This window comes from Carcharhinus amblyrhynchos, chromosome 5, assembly GCF_965287045.1.
Source record: "Carcharhinus amblyrhynchos chromosome 5, sCarAmb.v2.hapA, whole genome shotgun sequence".
In the NCBI taxonomy this organism is placed as follows: Eukaryota; Metazoa; Chordata; class Chondrichthyes; order Carcharhiniformes; family Carcharhinidae; genus Carcharhinus; species Carcharhinus amblyrhynchos.
The window spans coordinates 27952465-27975861 of NC_137328.1; the positions used below are offsets into that span (position 1 = coordinate 27952465).

Genomic DNA, 23397 nt, shown 5'->3' on the forward strand with positions numbered 1-23397 from the left:
CAGGGCAATGGGTGGGCCTGGGTAAGACACTGTGTCAGAGAGATTGTGCAGATTTGAAGGGCCAAATGGCCTCCTTCTGCACTGTTGGGATTCTATAATTCTCTGATGATTCTATGAACCACAAGTATCTTGGAGAGTTGTTTTGATTGAGGAGGTTACAGAGTTGGAGAGCAAGGCTGATGGAGGAATTTGAAAATAAAGATGGAAATTTAAAAATAAAGGCATTGCCAATGTAGACTAATGAGCACAAGAGTGAGGGGTCATTGAGACTTGGTGCAAGGTGAAAGTTGGGACACAAGCAGCAGTGTTTTGGATGATCATAAGTTCAGTTTTTTCTCCAGAAAATGGGCAGTGTTTGGAGGATGAAGAGGGCCTCACTGAAAGGCCTTTGCCATTTTTTACTTGAACAAAGCTTCACGGCAGTGACTGTCTCCGCTCTTCCCAGTTCAGTTGGCCCGACTCCAGCTGACACCTGACCCCAACAATAAATCATGCCTTGACAGACACTTGTTCCTGAGGCAGGTTGGCCAAACCTGAAATTTTCTCACTCCCACTACCGATCTCAAGGTTGAAAATTCAGGCCAATCTCTCAATTAACATTATGTGCAATAAGTAAAAACGATATGTAAAACTATCAGATGTGTTAAAAAATGGATGGCATAATTTAGATCAGCAAGCACCAATTGTCAAAATTACGCAAGAGTTTTCAAACAGATAAAGTGATTAGTTGTGCTCTTTTTTGCAGCTCTCTACACAGGTTAAACATGTTTTTTGGATTATTTTGTGGGATGTGTATGCCGCTGGCTGAACCAGCATTTATAATCCATCCCTAAGTCCCCTCGAGAAGGCAGTGATGTGCTGCCTTCTTGAAGCACTGCAGTCCATGTGGTGTGGGTACACCCATAGTGCTGTTTGAGAGTGTGTTGCAGGACTTGGACCCAGGAATAGTGAAAGGATGGTGATATTTTTCCAAATCAGGATGGTTAGTGGCTTGAAGGGAAACTTGCAAGCTGTGGTGGGAACATCTCTGCTAACTCAGATCAATCATCAGTGAGTTATGATACCCTACACCTTCCTCATCAACAACCTGTCCTACTTTCCCATGCTGACACTGTAGTTAGGAAAGCCCACCAACTTTCTCAGAAGACGAAGGAAATTTGGCATGTCAGCCATGACTTTCACCAACTTTTATAGATGCACCATAGAAAGCATTCTTTCTGGTTGTATCACAGCTTGTATGGCTCCTGCTCTGCCCAGGTCCGCAAGGAACTACAAAAGATTGTGAAGGTAGCCCAATACATCACACAAACCAACCACCCATCCGTTGACTTTGTCTACACTTCCCACTGCCTTGGCAAAGTAGCCAGCATAATTAAGGACCCCATGCACCCCAGACATTCTCTCTTTCACTATCTGGAAAAAGATACAAAAATCTGAAGTCACGTACCAATTCACTCAAGAACAGGTTCTTCCCTGCTGCCATCAGGCTTTTGAACAGACCTACTTTGCATTATGATCAATCTCTATGCCCTAGCTATGACTGTAATACTACATTCTGCACTTTCTTGTTTCCTTCTCTATGAAGGGTACGTGTGTCTGTATAACATGCAAGAAACAATACTTTTCACTGTATGCTATTTCATAAAGAAGGAATGTAAGAAAAGGGATAAACAGCCGTGGATAACTAAGGAAATAAAGGAACATATTAAATCAAAAACCAATGTGTACAGAGTGGCCAAAACTAGTGGGGAATTAGAAGATTGGTAAAGCGCTAAAAAACAACAAAGAACGAGTAAGAAAACGATAAAGAAAGGAAAGATAGATTATGAAACTAAACTGGCACAAAATATAAAAACTGATAGTAAAAGTTTTGACAAATATATAAAAAGGAAAAGAGTGGCTAAAGTAAATGTTGGACCCTTAGAAGATGAGAAGGGGGATTTAATAATGGGAAATGAGGAAATGGCCGAGGCCTTAAACAAGTTTTTTGCATCGGTCTTCACGGTGGAGGACACAAATAGCTTACCGAATATTAACGGTTGTGGGACTGTTGGGGGTGAGGTCCTTAAAACAGTTACTATTACTAAAGAGGTAGTGCTTGGTAGATTAATTGGATTTAAGGTAGTCAAGTCCCCGGGCCCGGATGGAATGCATCCCAGGTTAGTGAAAGAAATGGCAGAAGTAATAGCAGATGCGTTAGTAGTAATTTATCAGAATTCGCTGGACTCTGGGGAAGTGCCGGCTGATTGGAAAACAGCGAATGTGACGCTGCTGTTTAAAAAAGGAAGTATACAAAAGGCAGGTAACTACAGGCCAGTTAGCTTAACGTTGGAAGTTGGGAAAATGCTGGAATCCATCATTAAAGAAGAAATAGCAGGACACCTGGAAAATAATGGTTCGATCAAGCAGACGCAGCATAGATTCTTGAAGGGAAAGTTGTGTTTGACAAATTTACTGGATTTTTATGAAGATGTGATGAGTGCAGTTGACAGAGGGGAACTGGTGGATGTAGCGTTTTTAGATTTTCAGAAGGCGTTCAATAAGGTGCCTCACAAAAGGTTGCTGTAGAAGATAAAGATACACGGAGTTGGGGGTAAAATGTTAGTGTGGATTGAGGATTGGTTATATAACAGGACGCAGAGAGTTGGAATAAATGGGTGCTTTTCTGGTTGGCAGTTGGTGACTAGTGGCGTGCCGCAGGGATCGGTGCTGGGGCCTCAACTGTTCACCATATACATAGATGATCTGGAGGAGGGGGCTGAGTGTCCCTACAAAGTTTGCTGATGACACAAAGATGAGTGGGAAAGCAAATTGCGTGGAGGACGCAGAAAGTCTGCAGAGAGATTTGGATAGGCTGAGTGAGTGGGCGACGATCTGGCAGATGGGGTGTAACGTTGGCAAGTGTGAAGTTATCCACTTTGGAAGGAATAATAGTAAAATGGACTATTATTTAAGTGGTGAAAAATTACAACATGCTACTGTGCAGAGGGACCTGGGGGTCCTTGTGCATGAATCGCAAAAACTCAGTTTGCAGGTGCAGCAGGTGATCATGAAGGTAAATGGACTTTATCGCAAAGGGGATGGAATAAAAAAGCAGGGAGGTCATGCTGCAATTGTACAAGATACTGGTGAGGCTGCAACTAGAGTACTGTGTGCAATTTTGGTCTCCTTATTTGCGAAAGGATATATTGGCTTTGGACGGAGTACAGAGAAGGTTCACCAGGTTGATACCAGAGATGAGGGGGTTAGCTTATGAGGAGAGATTGAGTAGATTGGGCCTGTACTCGTTGGAGTTTAGAAGGCAGAGGGGTGATCTTATAGAGACATATAAGATAATGAAGGGGCTAGATAGGGTACAGGTAGAGAGATTCTTTTCACTTAGAAAGGAAACAAGAACTAGAGGACACAGCCTCAAAATAAGGGGGAGTCAGTTTAGAACAGAGTTGAGGAGAAACTTCTTCTCTCAGAGGGTAGTGAATCTCTGGAATTCTCTGCCCATTGAAGCAGTGGAGGCTACCTCGTTGAATATGTTTAAGTCACAGGTAGATAGATTTCTGATCAATAAGGGAATTAGGGTTATGGGGAGCAGGCGGGTAAGTGGAACTGAACCATTTTCAGATCAGCCATGACCTTATTGAATGGCGGGGCAGGCTCGAGGGGCGAGATGGCCTACTCCTGCTCCTATTTCTTATGTTCTTACTTGACAGTAATAAATCAAATCAAAATCTAATCTTGGGATTTATGTAAGATTTTAGTGTGGATGAGACTTACATACAATACTTTTAAAGACTATCAGAAATCCTATCGTTCACCTTCATGAAAGGAAAAAAACAACAGCATAACATAAATGCTAAGCTATTTCTTGTGCAAATATGTAAATTGAAATCTTGTTCCTCTTAACACAGGACTGCAATAGCCTGAAGTATACCCTTGCAAAATTCAAACTGATGGCTCACAAATTCGATCAATTTAATTATCTCCAAAAACAATTACTAAATATCTGGGCTTCAGTAACTGTTGACCGCAACTGATAACAAGATCCTGTTCACAAAGAACAGGCCAGATCCAACTAACTTGGAACCCTAATCCCCATAATCCATTGAAGTACAGTCTCACTTTTGAGAAACTGAATGACAGACACACTTCACTTCAGTAAGCTCTATAAGCATGCACAAAGCCAAGAAGATTGTCACCTTAGGTGTTTGATAAGCACTGTTAATAATCATTACTTAATCGTGCAGTGAGACAACTAATTGTTCCCAGTACTTGGATGTGACAAAGCATTACTTTCCCAGAGGCAGATGTCTGTATTTTAGAAATTTTTTTCTTAACATTACATCCCTAACATGAATGTTAGGGAACCTGGGGTAATAAATAGTGATGCCTTGAAGAGTGTACATATAACAGAGAAGGAGGTTTATTAGGATGCTACTGTGACTTGATGGTTTGAGTTATAAGGAGAGGCTAGATTAGGACTTTTTTCTCTGGAGCGTGAGGGGCTTGAGAGTGATCTTATAGAGGTCTATGAAATAGAATGGCATACATCAGCTAGATAGTCAATATCTTTTCCCAAAGGTAGGGGAGTCTAAAACTACAGGGCATAGGTTTAAAGTGAGAGGGGAAAGATACAGAAGAGCCCAGAGGGGCAATTTTTCACAGAGAACATAAGAACATAAGAAATAGGAGCAGGAGTAGGCCATCTAGCCCCTTGAGCCTGCCCCGCCATTCAATAAGATCATGGCTGATCTGTCGTGGCTCAGTTCCACTTTCCCGCCCTCTCCCCATAACCCTTAATCCCCTCTCTTATCAAAAACCCATCAACCCGCGTCTTAAAAATATTTAGCAAGGCAGCCTCCACCACTTCAACGGGCAGAGAATTCCAGAGATTCACCACCCTTTGAGTGAAGAAGTTCCTCCTCAACTCTGTTCTAAACCGCCCCCCCTTTATCTTGAGGCTGTGCCCCCTAGTCCTACTGTCCTTTCTGAGCGGGAAGAGTCTCTCCATCTCTACCCTATCCATCCCATTCATCATCTTATATGTCTCAATGAGATCTCCCCTCATTCTTCTAAACGCTAACGAGTACAAGCCTAGTTTATTCAGCCTCTCCTCATAGCTCAACCCCCTCAACTCCAGTATCAGCCTAGTAAACCTCCTCTGCACTCCCTCCAAGGCCAAAATATCCTTGCGTAAGTACGGCGACCAAAACTGCACACAGTACTCCAGCTGCGGCCTCTCCAGTGCCCTATGCAGCTGCAGCAAGACCTCCCTACTTTTATATTCAATCCCCCTCGCTATGAAGGCCAGCGTCCCATTCGCCTTCCTGACCACCTACTGCACCTGCAGGCTGAGTTTTTGTGACTCATGCACAAGGACCCCGAGGTCCCTCTGCACCGTCGCCTGCGGCAGTTTTTCGCCCTGTAAGTAATAGTCCTTCCTACCATTATTCCTACCAAAGTGGACCACCTCGCACTTGCCAACATTAAATTCCATTTGCCATTTCCTGGCCCATTCGCCCAGCCTATCTAGATCCTTCTGCAGACTCTCCACACCCTCTGCGCAATTTGCCGTTCCACCAATCTTGGTGTCATCAGCAAATTTCGACACCATACATTCGGTTCCCTCCTCCAGATCATCTATATAAATGGTAAATAGCTGAGGCCCCAGCACAGAGTGGTGAGTGTCTGGAACAAGCTGCCAGAGATAGTAATAGAGGAGGGTAAAATTTTGTCTTTTAAAAAGCGTTTAGTTACATGGGTAAGATGGGTATAGAGGGATATGGGCCAAATGCAGGCAATTGAGAGTAGCTTAAAGTTTGAAAAAAAGGGGTGGCATGGACAAGTTGGGCCGAAGGGTCTGTTTCCATGCTGTAAACCTCGATGTCTCTATTACCTACTTTTAAGGTTAGAAATGTAAGAGAGACAAAACCCATAAACATCACCCTTGCATTGCACATGGTTTGCCCAAGGAAATTGCTATCAGTGGTATATTTATGTTCACAAAAGTATTTGTAAGGCAGTTATTGGAAAAAGACAAAGACATTATGCAGATTAAGAGTATTGTATTTTACATCACTGATGCATTGAGGCCGTTTAGCTGACAACCTTTGAATGGTATCACACTGAATTCTCAAACCGTTTTCCTGCCATCAAAAGCAATGAAACAGCAGCTGCTGAATTTCATAATCCTGCACAGGATGACGATGTTAAGCTAGAAATTAAAACAAAAGCACAATTCAAGAAGATTACAAAGCTAAATCTTGCAGTAGTTGTCTGACTCCAGTTGAGCATGGCTAATGTGTTGTTCTGGAGTAAACTAAGTATTCTCTTTATTAACGAAACATTTTTGTCCAATTTCTCAGTCCATCTATTCCAACCTCCACATCCTGTAACATTCATAGAATTCTTACAGTGCAAAAAGAGTCTGCAATGACAACAATCCCACCCAGACCCTATCCCCATATGTCTACCCTGATAATTCACACATTTACTCTAGCTAGGCCCCCTGACGCTAAAGGTCAGTTTCTCATGGACAATCCACCTAACCTGCACATCTTTGGGTTGTGGGAGGAAACCAAAACACCCGGAGGAAACACACGCTAACACAAGGAGAATGTGAAAATTCCATACAGACAATCATCTGAGACTAGAATTGAACCTGTGTCCCTGGTGCTGTGAGGTAAGTGTTAACCACTGTGCCACAGTACCACCATTCCAAGTTAGCTGTGTGGCTAAATATTTCATGTGAAGAGAAGACATTAACACTCGGTCAACTATTTGACATGAGCTGACTCTGTTAAATGTTAAAAAATTGCTGTGTCAAGATGTATATTGTCCAACTCTTGGTTTAACCACTTCAATGCTCTCTATTGAAGTTGTTAAATCATCAGATCCTGTACACTCTAAGGTGAATATGGATGTTTAGATTATCATTACACAGTTGTCTGCCGACCTTATTTACTGGCAGTTCAGCAAATTACAGTGGCAATTTTGTGCTTTTAATAGGCTTTTTACTTCTTCAAACTGTTCTTACTTCAGGTCAAGATATTCAGGATGCAATATAGCAGTTCTCTGACAATTACAACGTCTCATCACTATAATTTCATTCCAGTGGTGCTTTTCTTCATTTCCCAAGCTACTTGGTTTGTTGATCATTTCGAAAAAGCTAAATTACAAATAATTTTCAAAGATAGTTTGTCCTATGGAGTCCTGATGCACCAAAATTGGAACAAAACTATCTGATCTTGACAGTTGTAAGAAGAGGTTTTTGCAATCAAACTGCCAGATTTGAACTCCGATCCAAATACTTTTCTTCACAGGGTACTTGGCAGTTATTGATGTTTAAGATGAGAAAATGGCCTAAACTTTTGCAATGACAGAAGCTTTCTGTCATCAGGAATATTCTGGAAATGAATAAAACTCAAAGTTCTACACCCCAAACATGGCAAGCTCCATTTTTGCAGTGGCAGAACTGGTGCCAGGCAAGGGTTCATACAGGTGTGGCCTGTGTAGGCAGCTGGCCTTTTAATTCACCAGCTGTCGACACTGAAGTAGAATTCTGCTAGGCCTAAAACCCGAAGTGTGCAGGTTAGACTGGTTAGACAACGCTGGAACTTGGCAGATTCTTTTGAATAGGTAAAATACCCCTTTGGACACAGTCCCTGGACCATTTGGGAGAGATAAGGCACCCTTCAGAAGGGCAAGACATTCTCTGAGATTGTTAAACATGGTTGTGTGTAGAAAGGACACAAACTTATTGGATTGATCATGCTGTGAAAGAATGGTTGAAGAACTGTCCAGCTATCAAAGAAATGCCCATTTACCTAGTTTTATATAAAATATTAGCTTCTTCAAAATCTATCTCCAGGGGAAGAAATCATAACCAACCTGAGCCAAAAGGCTTTAAATAATTAAATGAGATGGAAAAAGCGGTCCGAAATGGGACAAAGCAGTACCGAACAGGAAAGTGATGAGTCACTGTGATTGCAAAGCAATGCAGTGGCTAAAGATGATGCTGAAACATCCCTCTGTGTACCTCACAACTTCACATAAAGTTCACTGTTAAAGACTAATTGGAATGACTAACACTCATTCACCACATTCACAAAGAATTGAGCTGCATTGTTTATCATTGAATCAGTTTATTATTTACTGTAGATAAGTAATAGATTTTTTTTGATGAAGGTATGGTAATTAGAATGAATGCATCAGACGAGCTTTACAGGGAAGGTTGCGAACATAACCAACAGTAGAGCCATACATTAGGTGAAAGTTAAAGGTATTAAAAAATTTCCACAGGCATAGAGCCACTGATTTATAACCTTTCATATGGCTGAAACAACAAAGGGCTTTTATGTTGCACCTTTTTATTGTAACCAAATGTTCCAAAAATTCTTCAATAGGACTGCGCCCAAAATTGAAGGAAAAAAGGTGGCCAATGACGTAGTTGAATAAGTACATTTCAAGTAAACTTTTGAAGAATGAAGCAAAGATACAGCAAGGAAACACTTTAGAATGCCTGCATTTACCATTACACAATTAAAACAATATGGCTGGGGAAAAAAAACACTGACAACCCAGAGTAGGTGAACATTAAACATAAATATTAATTCACATTAGCTGCACAGATGGGAGTCAACAGGAGCTTTAAACAAGAAACTCCTTGAATTTACCTCTTCCACAAAAAGCGAACTTCCTAGGTCGGCAAAAAGTACCCCACAGAATTGTTCCACTTATCAAGTAGTAACATACTGCCATGTGCACACAGCATGTTCTACTTGCTGAAAATTTGCAACTAACTAACTTGTTAAAAAAACATGTTGCCTTGTTAATATGTACTCATTAACTGAAATTCCAAGGCTAAAAATTTTCAACCTTTGATATCTGAATGTGCTGATGAAGTAAATTTATGCAAAATAACGGGCATTTTTAAAGTGTTAGCTGTAATTAAAGCAGATTGCCATAAATCTGTTGTCTGTTGCTGTTGTGTTCCACAATGCCAGCATTTTCAACAGTCTAATTTCACCATGGAGAGTTGTTGTCTGAAGAGGATCTGATAGGATTACTAACAGTATAGTACAATTTCATTTCAGTGCAAAATACATATCCTATTTGAGAGATAAGGAATACTGGTAGTGCTGATGGTGTGCATTTGGTGGAACCATAGGAACTAGCTATGACTGTAACACTACGTTCTGCAATCTCTCATTTCCTTCTCTATGAATGGTATGTTTTGTCTGTATAGCGCACAAGAAACAATACTTTTCACTGCATGTTAATATGTGACAATAATAAATCAAATGAAAATAAAAAACACTAATCGAAAACTGCTCTTCCAAAAGTATCTGAGGAGTGATATTCCTTATTTTATCTGTTTTCCTTAAGAGCACCATTAAATTCAGATCCTCAGTCAAATTCAGATTCTTCCATTTCCAGTCTTCAGGGTTACATAGAAAATGGAAGCAGGAGAAGGCCATTCAGCCCACTGAGCCTGCTGTCGCCATTCATTACTATCACGGCTGATCATCAAATACCTTGATCCCGCCTTGCCTTCCTACCCCTTGACCCTTTTCACGCTAAGAACTGGATCCAATTTCTTCTTGAAATCACATAACATTTTGGCCTCGATTACATGTTGTGGTAGTGAATTCCACAGATTCACCACTCTCTGGAATTTCTCCTCACCTCAGTCCTAAAAGGTTTACCCCTTATCCTCAAAATATGACTGCTAGTTCTGGACTCCTCCACCATTCTTTCTGAATCTGCCCTGTCCAATCCTGTTAGAAGCTTATAAAATCCTATGAGATCATCTCTCACTCTTCTGAACTCCAATGAATATAATCCTAGCTGGCAAATTGCGCGGAGGGAGTGGAGAGTCTGCAGAAGGATCTAGATAGGCTGGGCGAATGGGCCAGGAAATGGCAAATGGAACTTAATGTTGGCAAGTGCGAGGTGGTCCACTTTGGTAGGAATAATGGTAGGAAGGATTATTACTTACGTGGAGAAAAACTGCAGCAGGCGACAGTGCAGAGGGACCTCGGGGTCCTTGTGCATGAGTCGCGAAAACCCAGCTTGCAGGTACAGCAGGTGGTCAGGGAGGCAAATGGGATGCTGGCCTTCATAGCGAGGGGGATTGAATATAAAAGTAGGGAGGTCTTGCTGCAGCTGTATAGGGCATTGGTGAGGCCGCAGCTGGAGTACTGTGTGCAGTTTTGGGCGCCGTACTTACGCAAGGATATTTTGGCCTTGGAGGGAGTGCAGAGGAGGTTTACTAGGCTGATGCCGGAGTTGAGGGGGTTGAGCTATGAGGAGAGGCTGAATAAACTAGGCTTGTACTCGTTAGAGTTTAGAAGAATGAGGGGAGATCTCATTGAGACGTATAAGATGATGAATGGGATGGATAGGATAGAGGTGGAGAGGCTCTTCCCGCTCAGAAAGGACAGTAGGACTAGGGGGCACAGCCTCAAGATAAAGGGGGGGCGGTTTAGAACGGAGTTGAGGAGGAACTTCTTCACTCAAAGGGTGGTGAATCTCTAGAATTCTCTGCCCGTTGAAGTGGTGGAGGCTGCCTCGCTAAATATTTTTAAGACGCGGGTTGATGGGTTTTTGATAAGAGAGGGGATTAAGGGTTATGGGGAGAGGGCGGGAATGTGGAACTGAGCCACGACAGATCAGCCATGATCTTATTGAATGGCGGGGCGGGCTCGAAGGGCCAGATGGCCTACTCCTGCTCCTATTTCTTATGTTCTTATGACCCTAGCTCTCCTCATACGACAGTCCAGCCATTTCAGGAATGAACCTGGTAAACCTTTGCTGTACTCCCTCTTTAGCAAGAGCATCCTCCTCAGATAAGGACACCAAAACTGCACATGTTACTCCAAGTGCAACCTCACCAACACACTTTACAATTGCAGTAAAATATCCCTATTCTTATACACAAGTCCCCTCGCTATGAAGACCAACATCCCTTCCTCACTGCCTGCTGTACCTGCACAGTGACTTCCAGCCACTGATGCATGAGGACACCAGAGTCTCGCTGAGTATCTGTCTCTCTCAATTTACATCCATTCAAATAATAATCTGTCTTCCTTTTACTGCTATCTAAGTGGACAACTTCACATTTTTCCACATTATAGTGCATCTGCCATGCATACGTCCATTCATTCAACCTGTCCAACTCATGCTGCATCCTCCTCACAGCTCATCCTCCCAACCAACTTTGTATCATCTGCAAATTTGGAGATAATACATTTAATTCCCTTGTCCAAATCATTAAGATGTGATGTGAACAGTCAGGGTCCTAGTACAGATCCCTGCAGTACCTCACAAGTCACTGCCTGCCAATTGGAAAAGACCCATTTATTCCAATTCTCGTCTGCTAACCAGCTTTCGATCCAGCTCAAAACATTACCTGCAATCCCACGTGCTTTAACTTTGCATAGTAGGCTGCTATAGTTTTCCTGCATCATATGTTAATTTGTTGCCAGACTTTGCTCAGTACATTTCATATTCTTATCATATATTTTTAATTTTAATTCCTTCCATCATTTCATTTATCCACTTCTAAACTCACTTTCCACCTTGCTCCCTCCCCTCCTTCCCCACCCTCACCCATCAGGGCCATCTGCCCCATTTCTCACATTTGTCATTCTGCACCTTTGTTCTGCCATTTACACATTCCAATCTCTGAACGGATGCTATTAGCACCTTTCCTAGGCATTATCACTACTATCTACATTCCCTTTGTCTTTTTGTCTCTAATATGTTGGCCAATTAGACAACCGCCCCCTCACTTGCAGTATAAATCTTGTCTGATTTTATTTGTCGTGTGACAAAGGATCATCCAGACTTAAAATGTTGGCTCTATTCTCACTCCACAAGTTCTGTCACACGTGCTGAGATTTTCCAGCATTTTCTGTTCTTGCTCAGTACATTCCTGAAGCCATTTATCAGGTAGTAACTGTGCAACTATGTTGAGTTACTTCCTTCATCCAGGAAATTAGTATTCTGGAGTCTTTGCCAGGCTGGAAGTGGAGCTGGGTGGGAACTTAAAAAACAGCCTTGCCAGCTGGCTCACAAGTCATTGGCTCCACGCTGCCCCTTTTGGCCGTTTATTCTGGCACGAGAATCGGTCAGCGGCAGACACAGGTGGGTATTTGATCAGGCTTACCGTGAGCCATTTGAGACCAATTAAATGAAACTAGAATATTCCCACAGGCAGCAGAGGCCACTTCAGGTGCATAGAGGCGGCCTCCTGGAATGTCAATGCTCCAGGCAGGCTTAGAATTCCTCCAAACCTGCCTGACTACTTGAGCAGCAGCAGACTGCCTGTAGCGATGAATTCCACCAAACAACTCCCAAACCTACCCCAACCCTGCCCCATCCACAATGGCATCCTGTGTAAAAAAAGAATCAACTTTTATTGAAAGCTTTAAAGACATTGGAAGATGGTTGTCTTCACTTTACTGCATATTCTCTCTTTTAAGTTGGAAGGCTTCTGATTGTCCAACCAGTTTTGAGAGCTTGTCTATCATCCTTAATTGGATGACAAACATTTAACGAGGTGGGGGTGTGGGAACTTGCTGTGTGAAAATCACAGTGAATGACTGTTTCTCCTCGGGGGCAGGTTTGGCAACTGCAAAGCATTCCAACCTCTATTTTGCCCCCACACTGAAAACCCAGCCTTGCGTCTCAGCAGACATCAGTATTTGTGATGTGCAAGATCACCTCTGTGAGTCTTCATGGTACATCTCAAAATGAGTGGCAGATTAGCCTGTCAGCTGGGAAGTCAAGAAATCCTGATCATTAAATCTGATATTAATGAATTCATACTCAAAATTACGTCAGCTTGCATCAATGAGTCAGGATAGTACATGAACAGGGCTGTAAAGCCATCAAGTAACAGCATCTTCTGGCACCCTTAGAAGTCACTCGGGAAATTAAAAACATTAATTTAATGGATAGGTAAATGTCAACCAGATTTGCATAAAAAATCCACAGTGACAGCTTTCATTTGTACAAATGAGACTTCTGTTTGCCTTCCATAGAATATATTGCCATAAAATTAGCTCCAGCAAGTGGTTTCTCCAGCTTATGATGGTGCACTACAATTTCTTAGCTCATTTTGCATAACATACCTCACTACATTCATTTCATCAATTGCTCCATTATTTTTAAAATTTAGAGTATGTTCGTGCTTAATCATTTATCAATAATAGATTTAATTTCCTCATTTCTCTTTACAGCTCAATAATTTAAAACCTGACATAATTTTTCTCAGACTTACTTTTACCACCGTAACATTTTTCAGTCGTGACAATTTTACACTAAATCTGGCCACAGTGACATTTCATAGGAGTTCAGCATATCTCCACTTGACTTCCTTTAAGTCACAGCATTCTCTTTGCCCTTGTAACCATTGTGCTACTGTTATTTACCCATAATAATAATTTGCAAACATATCTGTAAAACTAAAGGGCTCTCTGGAATACATCACTGGAGATAACAAAATAATATCTCAAAAGACGAATCTTGCAGGACTGCTATGTTCACGCTTCATAGAAGGGATTCCACAGTGATCTACTGGAAAAATTAGCTGGTGCGAAACTCAGCAACAGAAAACCAGCTTCAATCCTCACTTGTTACTAAGTTGTCTGATCTCAGCTAGAATTGACTGTTACCTCGAAGCTAGGGAGCAGCACATGTAATCGGACATAAGGCTGGATTTTTATCCTTGAGGCAGATAGTAAAAGTTGGGAAAATTCCTCAACTTGGCCCACATGCCTCAGAAGTGCCTGCCTGCACACGGCAGATTTTCATTGCGTGTTGGTGGGTGGTCGGGGAAGAGAAGATGCATCCTGCAGTTGGGCTAACTAACCAGGAAAAATGTCCAAAAGCAGGCACACGGATAGAAAATCTACAGTGCAGAATGAGGCCATTTGGCTCATTGAGTTTGCATTGACTCTCCAAAAGAACATCCCAGCCAGGACCGCTCCCCAAAATCCCACTAATTGCCTAGACCTACACATCTTGGGATACTAAGAAGAAAGTTAGCATGGGCAATCCACCTAACCTGCACCTTCTTGGACTGAGAGGGGAAATGGGAGCACCTGAAGGAAATTCACACAAACACGGAGAGAACATGCAAATACTGACAGTCACCCAAAGTGGGAATTGAACCCAGATCCCTGGCTCTGTGAGGCAGCAGTGCGAACTACTGTGCCAGTGTGGAGGCATGCTGTTTAATAGCCAGCTGAGAGCCCAGAGACTCATTAACCACTTGAAACACATGGTCCAAGGTAAAACATTGTTTGATCAACATTTCTGACTCTCTGATCTCTGCTTTCAATTTCACAATATTCATCTACATAAGATGAAGAAGTTTCAAGTGCTTGTAGCATCAGCTTTGATACTTTAAGGAGTCTGCATGATTGACACTTTTACTGCCATGTAGTAAAAGAGGAGTTTTTTTTAATAAAAGACAAGTAACCAATGAATTACTTTACTTATTCACATCCCACTATCAATTTAGGGTTTCTTGCTTTTCTACAGTACTTTGTAAGTGAATGGAAATGGGAGTGTCATTTGTTTGGCGTGGGGGGCATGAAGGCCATGGTGATTGTTTGCATGGCATAAAGGGCATGAGTGAACACAGAGGGTACAGGGGGAGATAACTTGGCATGAGGACAGTATAGAACAAAGAACAAAGTAATACAACACAGGAGCAGGCCCTTCGGCTCTCCAAGCCCGCACACCAACCATGTCGCCCATCTGAACTAAAACCCCTTAGTCTTCTGGGGACCCTATCCCTCTATTCATGTATTTGTCTAGACGCTATTAAAAGTCGCTATTGTGTCTCGTTCCACTACCGCCCCCGGCAGTGAGTTCCAGGCACCCACCATCCTCTGTGTAAAATACCTGCCTTATAAATCTCCATTAAACCTTGCCTCTCGCACCTTAAACCAATGCCCCCTAGTAATTGACTCTTCCATCGTGGGAAAAAGCTTCTATCCACTCTGTCCATGTCCCTCATAATCTTTTGGACTTCTATTAGGTTGCCGTCGCCACCGCCAACCCCCCCTCCCCCAACCCCCTCCATCATTCCAATGAGAACAAACCAAGTGTCTCCAACCTCTCCTCATAGTTAATGCCCTCCATTCCAGGCAATTTCCTGGTAAATCTTTTCTGTACTCACTCCAAAGCCTCCACATCCTTCTGGTAGTGTGGCAACCAGAATTGAACACTATATTCCAAGTGTGGCCTAACTGAGGTTCTATAAAGCTGCAACATGACTTGCCAATTTTTAAACTCAATGCCCCAGCCGATGAAGGCAAGCATGCCATATGCCTTCTTGACTTTCTTTTCCATCTGCGTTGCCACTTTCAGTGATGTGTATCTGCACACCCAGAACCCTCTGCCTATCAATACCCTTAAGGGTTCTGCCATTTACTGGATATTTCCTATCTTTATTACATCCTTCCAAAATGCATTACCTCACATTTGTACAGATTAAACTCCCATCTCTCCACCCAAGTCTCCAACCAATCTATACCCTGCCGTATCCTCCGACGGTCCTCATCCCCATCCGCAATTCCACCAACCTTTGTGTCAGCCGCAAACTTATTAAACAAACCAGTTATATTTTCCTCCAAATCATTAATATATATTACAGATGACAAAGATCCCAGCACTGATCTCTGAGGAAGGCCACTATTTCTCCATTCAGAAATGCACCCTTCCCCTGTTGCCCTCTGTCTGTTATGAACAAGCCAGTTCTGCATCCGTCTTGCCAGCTCACCCCTGATCCCGTGCAGCTTCACCAGATCTTACCTTTCAAAAGGTTCCCTCATACAGATTATAGTTCACAAAATCTCTGAGGTGTTGTGAACCAAGAGTCTTTGAAAAGCTGCCCTGGCTCCATCAAAATTGTAGAGGACTGGACATGCCAACCCTGTAATGGAACTGGCCAGGTCATGACTATACGGTGTGGTCTCACAACTTGAACCAGTCCACAAACTTTCCCTCCTCAAAATCAGAAAGCCTGAGAAGCTGGTTGGGAATATTAGAATCAAGGTCCATCTGCCATTTTTAAAGGGCTCCAAAGTCATTCCAAATCCGTAAGAATCCAGCCCACTGGTTCTGCTTCTGATTGCTATCTCGTGATCCTTGTTGGAAAATGCATGTTGACAACAGAATTGAACTTATTATGGCACACCCATGGTTCAACAGCATGTTGACATTCGTGTAGTTTGCCAGAATGCTCTCTCTCTCCATTCTGCAACGGTCACGGCAAAATTGAGTGACCTCTTTCTAATTCCTTGAATCCCAGTTCTGCACATTTCCTTCATCAATTATTTCTGACTGAAATTCAAGTTATTTCTTTCCGTACGCTTGCACTTTATCTTTTATTCATTCTGAACCAACTAACTGTCCAAAGGAAGGGTGCACGCTCATGTTCAAACATGCTTCCTGTTAAAGCCTAAATTTGATGTAGCTAGGAGCACAATTCCCTTGGCTTATTGAATACACATGCTGCCTCTGTCAGGTCCTAACTAATAATTTTATTGTTCAAATTTTGACTAGCTTTTACTTTCCTGCAGCTGAACTTCATGCTCTTGGCAACTACAAAGTAGACCATCGGCACTGGCTCTACTTTTGCAGACCAGGTAAGCTTAATAGGCCTTGGATACTTTTATTTCTCGTCCTCTTGCTCTGGGATCTTGTCTCCTTATCACTATGCTCTTCTGGCCACAGTATCTCGTATGCCTCTCGTAGAATAGTTTTTGCTGTAATTCACTCCTTTATGGTTTAACTCTTGATGTCAGCTATGAAAATCTTGTGAACATTTGAAATGTTTTTTCTCGCTCTTCTATCATGTCTCCAGTTCTACTTGTTTTACTTTGAATAAATTAAATACAAGCATGGAATGCAATCAATTGCCTCATGCAATTTTAATTCATCCAGGCTGTATATCACAGTAATATGTTATAGTCATTTCAAGCGCAACTTGTTTAAGTACTTGCTATCACCATTTAAATTTTCCTTTCTGCTGAAGGCCTTGCCTTCAGAATTAGGTGTCAAATTTAAGGTGTCCTTCTTTTCATATGCTTATGATAAATACTGAAGCATTATAAACAAAAGATTAATTAAATTAGAATCATTAATCAATCCCTTTTGTTTCCCATTGTACTTTGTCACATTTTCAGTTTTAGTCTTTATCCGCAGAGCTTGGGGCATTAGACCAGGAATATAGCATTCAGTCTGTTGAGCCTGTTCCGTCATTCAATTAATTCAGGGTTGATTTGTATCTGTAACCCATAATATTTTGCCCACTAAAATTCTATCAATCTCAATTTTGAAATTTTTAATTAACTGAGACTGTGAGAGTGCTGAATTTCTGAAATATTTTAGAAGAAGTAGGGCTACCTGCCATTACCCGTATGCCCCTTATGTGATTTCCTCATATTAACACTGCAATGAAGTTAGTGAAAATCTCCTAGTCGCTACACTCTCGCTCTGAGGGAGAATTTAGCATGGCCAATGCATCTAACTGACACGTCTTTCGGATTGTGGGAGAAAACCAGAGCACTGGGAGGAAACCGACGCAGACACAGGGAGAAAGTGCAAACGCCACACAGTCACCAAGGCCAGAATTGAACCCGGGTCCCTGGCTCTGTTTGGCTGCAGTGCTAACCACTGTGCCACCATGCCGCCCACGTTTCTCTCTATCCTATCAACTCATTTAATCATCTTATGACATTTCAATTCAGATCACTCCTGCACCTTTTATACTTGAGAAAATGCAAAACTGACCTGTGCAATCAGTTCCCATAAGTTAACCTTTTTAACCCCAGGTATCATTCTGGGAAGGGGTACTGCATAGATTTACAAAATCAATCTTTCCTTTGGAACACTACTTTCTAAATGGGGTTTAAACAATGCTGTAAATAACTTCCTTCAATGTAATTTTTACCTCTAGAAATTGGTAAATGGGGCATGAGGGTCAGTAGAGGGGCATGAGTTGGCATAGGTAGACCACAAGTCAGGAGTGTGATGGAACACTCCCACTTGCCCGGATGGGTGCAGCTCTAACACTCAAGAAGCTTGACACCATCCAGAACAAAGCAGCCTGCTTGATTAGCATCACATCCACAGCTCATATCCCACGAATGAATTTAAAAAATTGAGTGTGAGGGGAGGCGAGAGGTTTGAGCTCGGGGGATGTTTTTTGTTTCATTATTAATTTACTTAAACACAGTGGCAGGCTTTGCACCCATACTACCCCTGCATGGAGCGTCTGCACATTTGTTCTGGGGTTGGCCACCCCGACTCATTTTTCAGCCTCCAACCCCTCCCCTCCCCCATTAAAAATCCCATCTCCATCATCACATTTTTAAAGATTGCTAAGCCAGGAAATCCCACAATCGACCCAGGAATAACAATTTAAGCTCTTGCTGATATAAGGGCATCAACAAGGGCATACTTTTTAAAAAATATTCATTCAACGGATGTGGGCTTTGCTGGTCGGGCCAGCATTTATTTCCCATCCCAAGGAAATAATTCAGGATGGATAACAAATGCAGGCCGATCCAACAATACCTAAATCCCTTGAATGAATAAAAAAAATTAACAGTGTGCTGCAGGTAACACAAGGTTTGAAATAAAATCACTGCAAACAAGTTTATTCATTTTAGGATAACGATTTATGGCATTCCTTTTCTTTTTACATATTATAATTTGTGATGATTTGGAATATTCTACCTGAAAGGGTGATGGAAATAGATCCAATGGTAACTTTCAAAAGGGAACTGGATATACACTTGAATTGGAAAAACTTTACATACCCTCGCCAAGATAACCCAGTCCATTATCAAACCACCTCCCACCCAAATGACTCCATTTACACTTCCTGCCACCTTAGAAAATCAACCAACATATCAAGGACTCAACGCTCCCTGGACATACTTTCTTCCACTTTCTTTCATCAGGAAAACCCTACAGAAGTCTGAAAACACAGACCAACTGACTCAAGAGCAGCTTCTTCCCTGCTGCCACTAGACTTTTGAATGGTCCTATCACACATTAAGCTGATCTTTCTCTTCCCCTATCACTAATTGCAACACTATATTCAGCACCTTACCCTTTCCTTCTCCCCTATGCACTCTATGAATGGTATGTTTTGTTTGTAACAGCTTGCAAAAAACAAAATTTTTCACTATATCCCAATATAAGTAACAATAATAAATCAATTCAATTCAATACAACCAAGAACCTGGACTTCACTCATTTAAATTATAAATCTTATAGAATCAAGCCACCTCCTTAACGTGGGACCGGCATCACTGGTAAAAGAAGCAAAAAAGCAAATCCAGAGCAAGTGGGAATCCACAGACACCGTAATTCCAGATATCTAAACTCATTGGCCTCCCAAAACCAAACAAAGATCCAATATTACTATCAAATTATCTGTCAACATCTCTACTTTAAGTATGCTTCAAGAGCAACTAATCCTATAGTGGTTCAAGTCATAAGCGGAACACATCCCAGAGAGCAGATCAAGCATGCTTTCGACAAGGAAGAAACATACGTAATCACATCCTCACATCAAGCATTTTCACTGAAAATGGCTTTCAAAGGAATCTCAAAGCAGGAGCAATTTTCCTTGATCTCCCTGTAGCATACGAAATAGTGGCATGTCAGCCTTCTTGTAAAAATTAACCATCCTCTTGGCTGTAACAAAAATCGTCTTCAAATTATTAATTAAGGAACAAAGAAAATTACAGCACAGAAACAGGCCCTTCGGCCCACCAAGCCTGCACATGCGACCTGACTGAACTAAAACCCCCTATCCTTCCAAGGACCATATCCCTCCATTCCCATCCTATTCATATGTTTGTCAAGACGTCCCTTAAAAGTCACAATCACATCTGCTTCCACTATCTCCCTTGGCAGTGAGTTCCAGGCACCAATCAGTCTCCATGTAAAGAATTTGCCATGTACATCTCCTTTAAACCTTGCCCCTCACACCTTAAACCTATCCTCCTAGCAATTGACTCTTCCACCTGGAAAAATCTTCTGACTACTATCTATCCATGCTGCTCAATCTTGTAGACTTCGATCAGGTTGTCCCTCAACCTCAGTCGTTCCAGTGAGAACAAACCACATTTCTCCAACCTCTCCTCATAGCTAATGCCCTCCATACCAGGCAACAACCTGGTAAATCTTTTCTGTACCCTCTCCAAAGCTTCCACATCCTTCTGGCAGTGTGGCAACCAGAATTGAACATTTTGGACCCAATTTTGCCAAAAATTAAATCACAGTAAATTCGGGCACCAGGCCTGTGAAGCAATCTGTACCCAAAACTGAGCAGATCGCACCTTTACCGACACTCAATTTGGGCGCTGATCGTGTGGCCCGATGATTTAAATGCATTAGCGTGCATTTAAATCGACTTAATGAACCACGCGCCCAACTCTACCACCAAATCCCATTCTACCGTCTTCAGATCCACGCTGTTACCAACCTGCAGAATAAAAATCCAAAGTGGGTTCCTATTCTACAGAGGAACCTCCAAAGTCCATCCTCCTCAAACACCCTTTGCAGACCCCCCCCCGCTAACCACCCCGGCAGACCCGCACCCCACGCGATCCACCCCCCCTTGGAGAGGCAGCCCCCATCCCCACGATGCAACCGCACCCCCCCCACCCCACCCCCAATGAACAGACACCCCCTGGGAGGCAGGCCCCCCCTCAGCAGAGCACACCCCCAATTTACCTTGATTGCTGCTGTCCCTGCACCATCCTCATGACCTGCACTCGTTGATGTGGAGATGCCAGTGTTAGATTGGGGTCAGCACAGTAAGAAGTCTCACAACACCAGGTTAAAGTCCTGTTGGAGTTTAACCTGTTGTTGTGAGACTTTTCACTGCACTCGTTGTCAGCCTGCAGCACCTTCTTGACCAACCAGAGATCCATCTAAGCCTGTGCCGTGCCGCGCACCCTCCCTCCACCCCCGCCCTCCGGCACACACCAGCAGAAGGCCAGGAAGGTGCTTTTGTTTTTCGTGCCTGGGCGTGCTGTTTCAGTTTTTTTCCGAATTGCGCATGCACAGTTCAGAGCTCCAATCGTTCCAGCAGCGGTAAGCCCTGCCCCACAGAGCGGACTGGATCGGAGCCGGCAAAAAGTGTATGGGCACGCTGGAACGAGGATTCTGGGCTCGGATTCTTTTTATGTCCAGATCCAGCACTTAGCCTCCGATTAGTAAAATGTGGCCCTATATTCCAAGTGCAGCCTAACTAAGGTTCTAGAAAGCTGCAAGTTGACTTGCCAATTTTTAAACTCAATGCTCAGCCAATGAAGGCAAGCATGCCATATGCCTTCTTGACTACCTTCTCCATCTGCGTTGCCAGTCTTAGTGACCCGTGTACCTATACACTGAGATCCCTCTGCCTATCAATACTCTTAAGGGTTCTGCCATTTATCGGATATTTCCTATTTGTATTAAGCCTTCCAAAATACATTACATCACATTTGTCCAATTTAAACACCACTGCCATCTCTCTGCCTAAGTCTCCTGATCCACACCCTGCTGTATCCTTTGATGGACCTCACCTCTGTCTACAAATCCACCAATCTTTGCGATGTCCACAAACTTACTCATCAAACCAGTTTTTTTTTCTCCAAATCGTTTAAATATATTACAAGCAGCAAAGGCCCCAGCACTGATTCCTGAGGAACGCCACTTGTCACAGCCCTCCATTCAGAATCACACACTTCTACTGCTATCCTGTCTTCTATGATTGACATGATCTGGAGATGCCAGTGTTGGACTGGGGTAAACACAGTAAGAAGTCTCACAACATGAGGTTAAAGTACAACAGGTTTATTTGTTAGCAAAGTCCACTAGCTTTTGGAGTGCTGCTCCTTTGTCAGGTAAGTGGGAGTTCTGTTCCCATACATGGCACATAAAGACACAAACACAATTTGCAAAATAATAGTTGGAAATGCGAGTCTTTACACGTAATCAAGTCTTAAAGGTACAGCCAATGTGAGTGGACAGAGCGTTAAGCACTGGTTAAAGAGATGCGTATTGTCTCCACACAGAACAGTTAATAAGGTGTTGCAAGCCCAGGCAAGTCATGGGGGTTACAGATAGTGTGACATGAAACCAAGATCCCGGCTGAGGCCATCCTCATGTGTGCGGAACTTGGCTATCAGTTTCTGCTCAGTGATCCTGTGTAGTCGTGTGTCATGAAGGCCGCCTTGGAGAACGCTTACCTAAAGATCAGAGGCTGAATGCCTGTGACCGCGAAGTGTTCCCCAACAGGGGGAGTTTTTGTCTTTATATGCCTTGTACGGGAACAGAACTCCCACTTACCTGATGAAGGAGCAGTGCTTCGAAAGCTAGTGGATTTTGCTACCAAATGGACTTTAACCTGGTGTTGTGAGACTTCTTTCTATGATCGAGCCAGTTTGTATCCACTTTGCCAACTTACCTCTGATCCCATGCAATTTCACCTTCTGCACCAATCTGCCATGATGGACCTTGTCAAAGGCTTTAAGTCCATGTAGACAACATCCACTGCCCTACCCTCATCAATCATCTTTGTTACTTCCACGAAAAACTCGATCAAGTTAGTAAGGCACAACCTCCCCTTCACAAAACCATATTGCCTCTCGCTAAAATGTCCAATTATTTCCAACTGGGAGTAAATCCTGTATCAAAGGATCTTCTCCAATAATTTCTCTACCACTGATGTCAGGCTCACCGGCCTGCAATTACCTGGATTATTCTTGCTACCCTTCTTCAATAAAGGTACAACATTGGTTGTTCTCCGATCCTCTGGGAGCTCGCTTGTAGTCGGTGAGGACACAATGGTTTCTCTCAAGGCCCCAGCAATTTCCCGTATTCTGGGGTATTTCCTATCAGACCCTGGGGTCTTATCTACCTTACTGTTTGTCAAGAGCCCCAATAGCTCCTCATTTTTGATCTCAACATGGCTCAAACTATCTACACACTTCTTCCCAAACCCATCATCCGCCAAGTCCTTCTCTTTGGTGAATACTGATGCAAAATACTCATTTAATACCTCCCCTATATCCTCTGGCTCCACATACAGATTTCCCCCCCTGTCCTTAAGTGGGCCAACGCTCTCCCTGGTTACACTCTTGCTCTTTATATACATATAAAAATCCTTGGGATTTTCCTTAATTCTGCTGGCCAATGACTTTTCATAATCCCTTTTAGCCCTCCTTAATCCTTGCTTACGTTTCTCTCTACTTTCCTTGTATTCCACACTTGCTTTGTGTGTTCCCAGCCTCCTGGTATTGACAAATGCTTCTTTTTTCTCTTTGACTAGGTTCACAATATCTCTCGTTATCCAAAATTTGCCATGCTTATCCT

At 42.7% G+C, this 23397-nt stretch overlaps 1 protein-coding gene across 3 annotated transcripts in view; it reads right to left on the reverse strand.

The window, feature by feature from the left end:
• LOC145342927 (adhesion G protein-coupled receptor L3-like) overlaps window positions 1-23397 on the reverse strand; it is a 937845-nt gene that overhangs the window by 207372 nt on the left and 707076 nt on the right. The gene's annotated exons all lie outside the window — the stretch shown is intronic.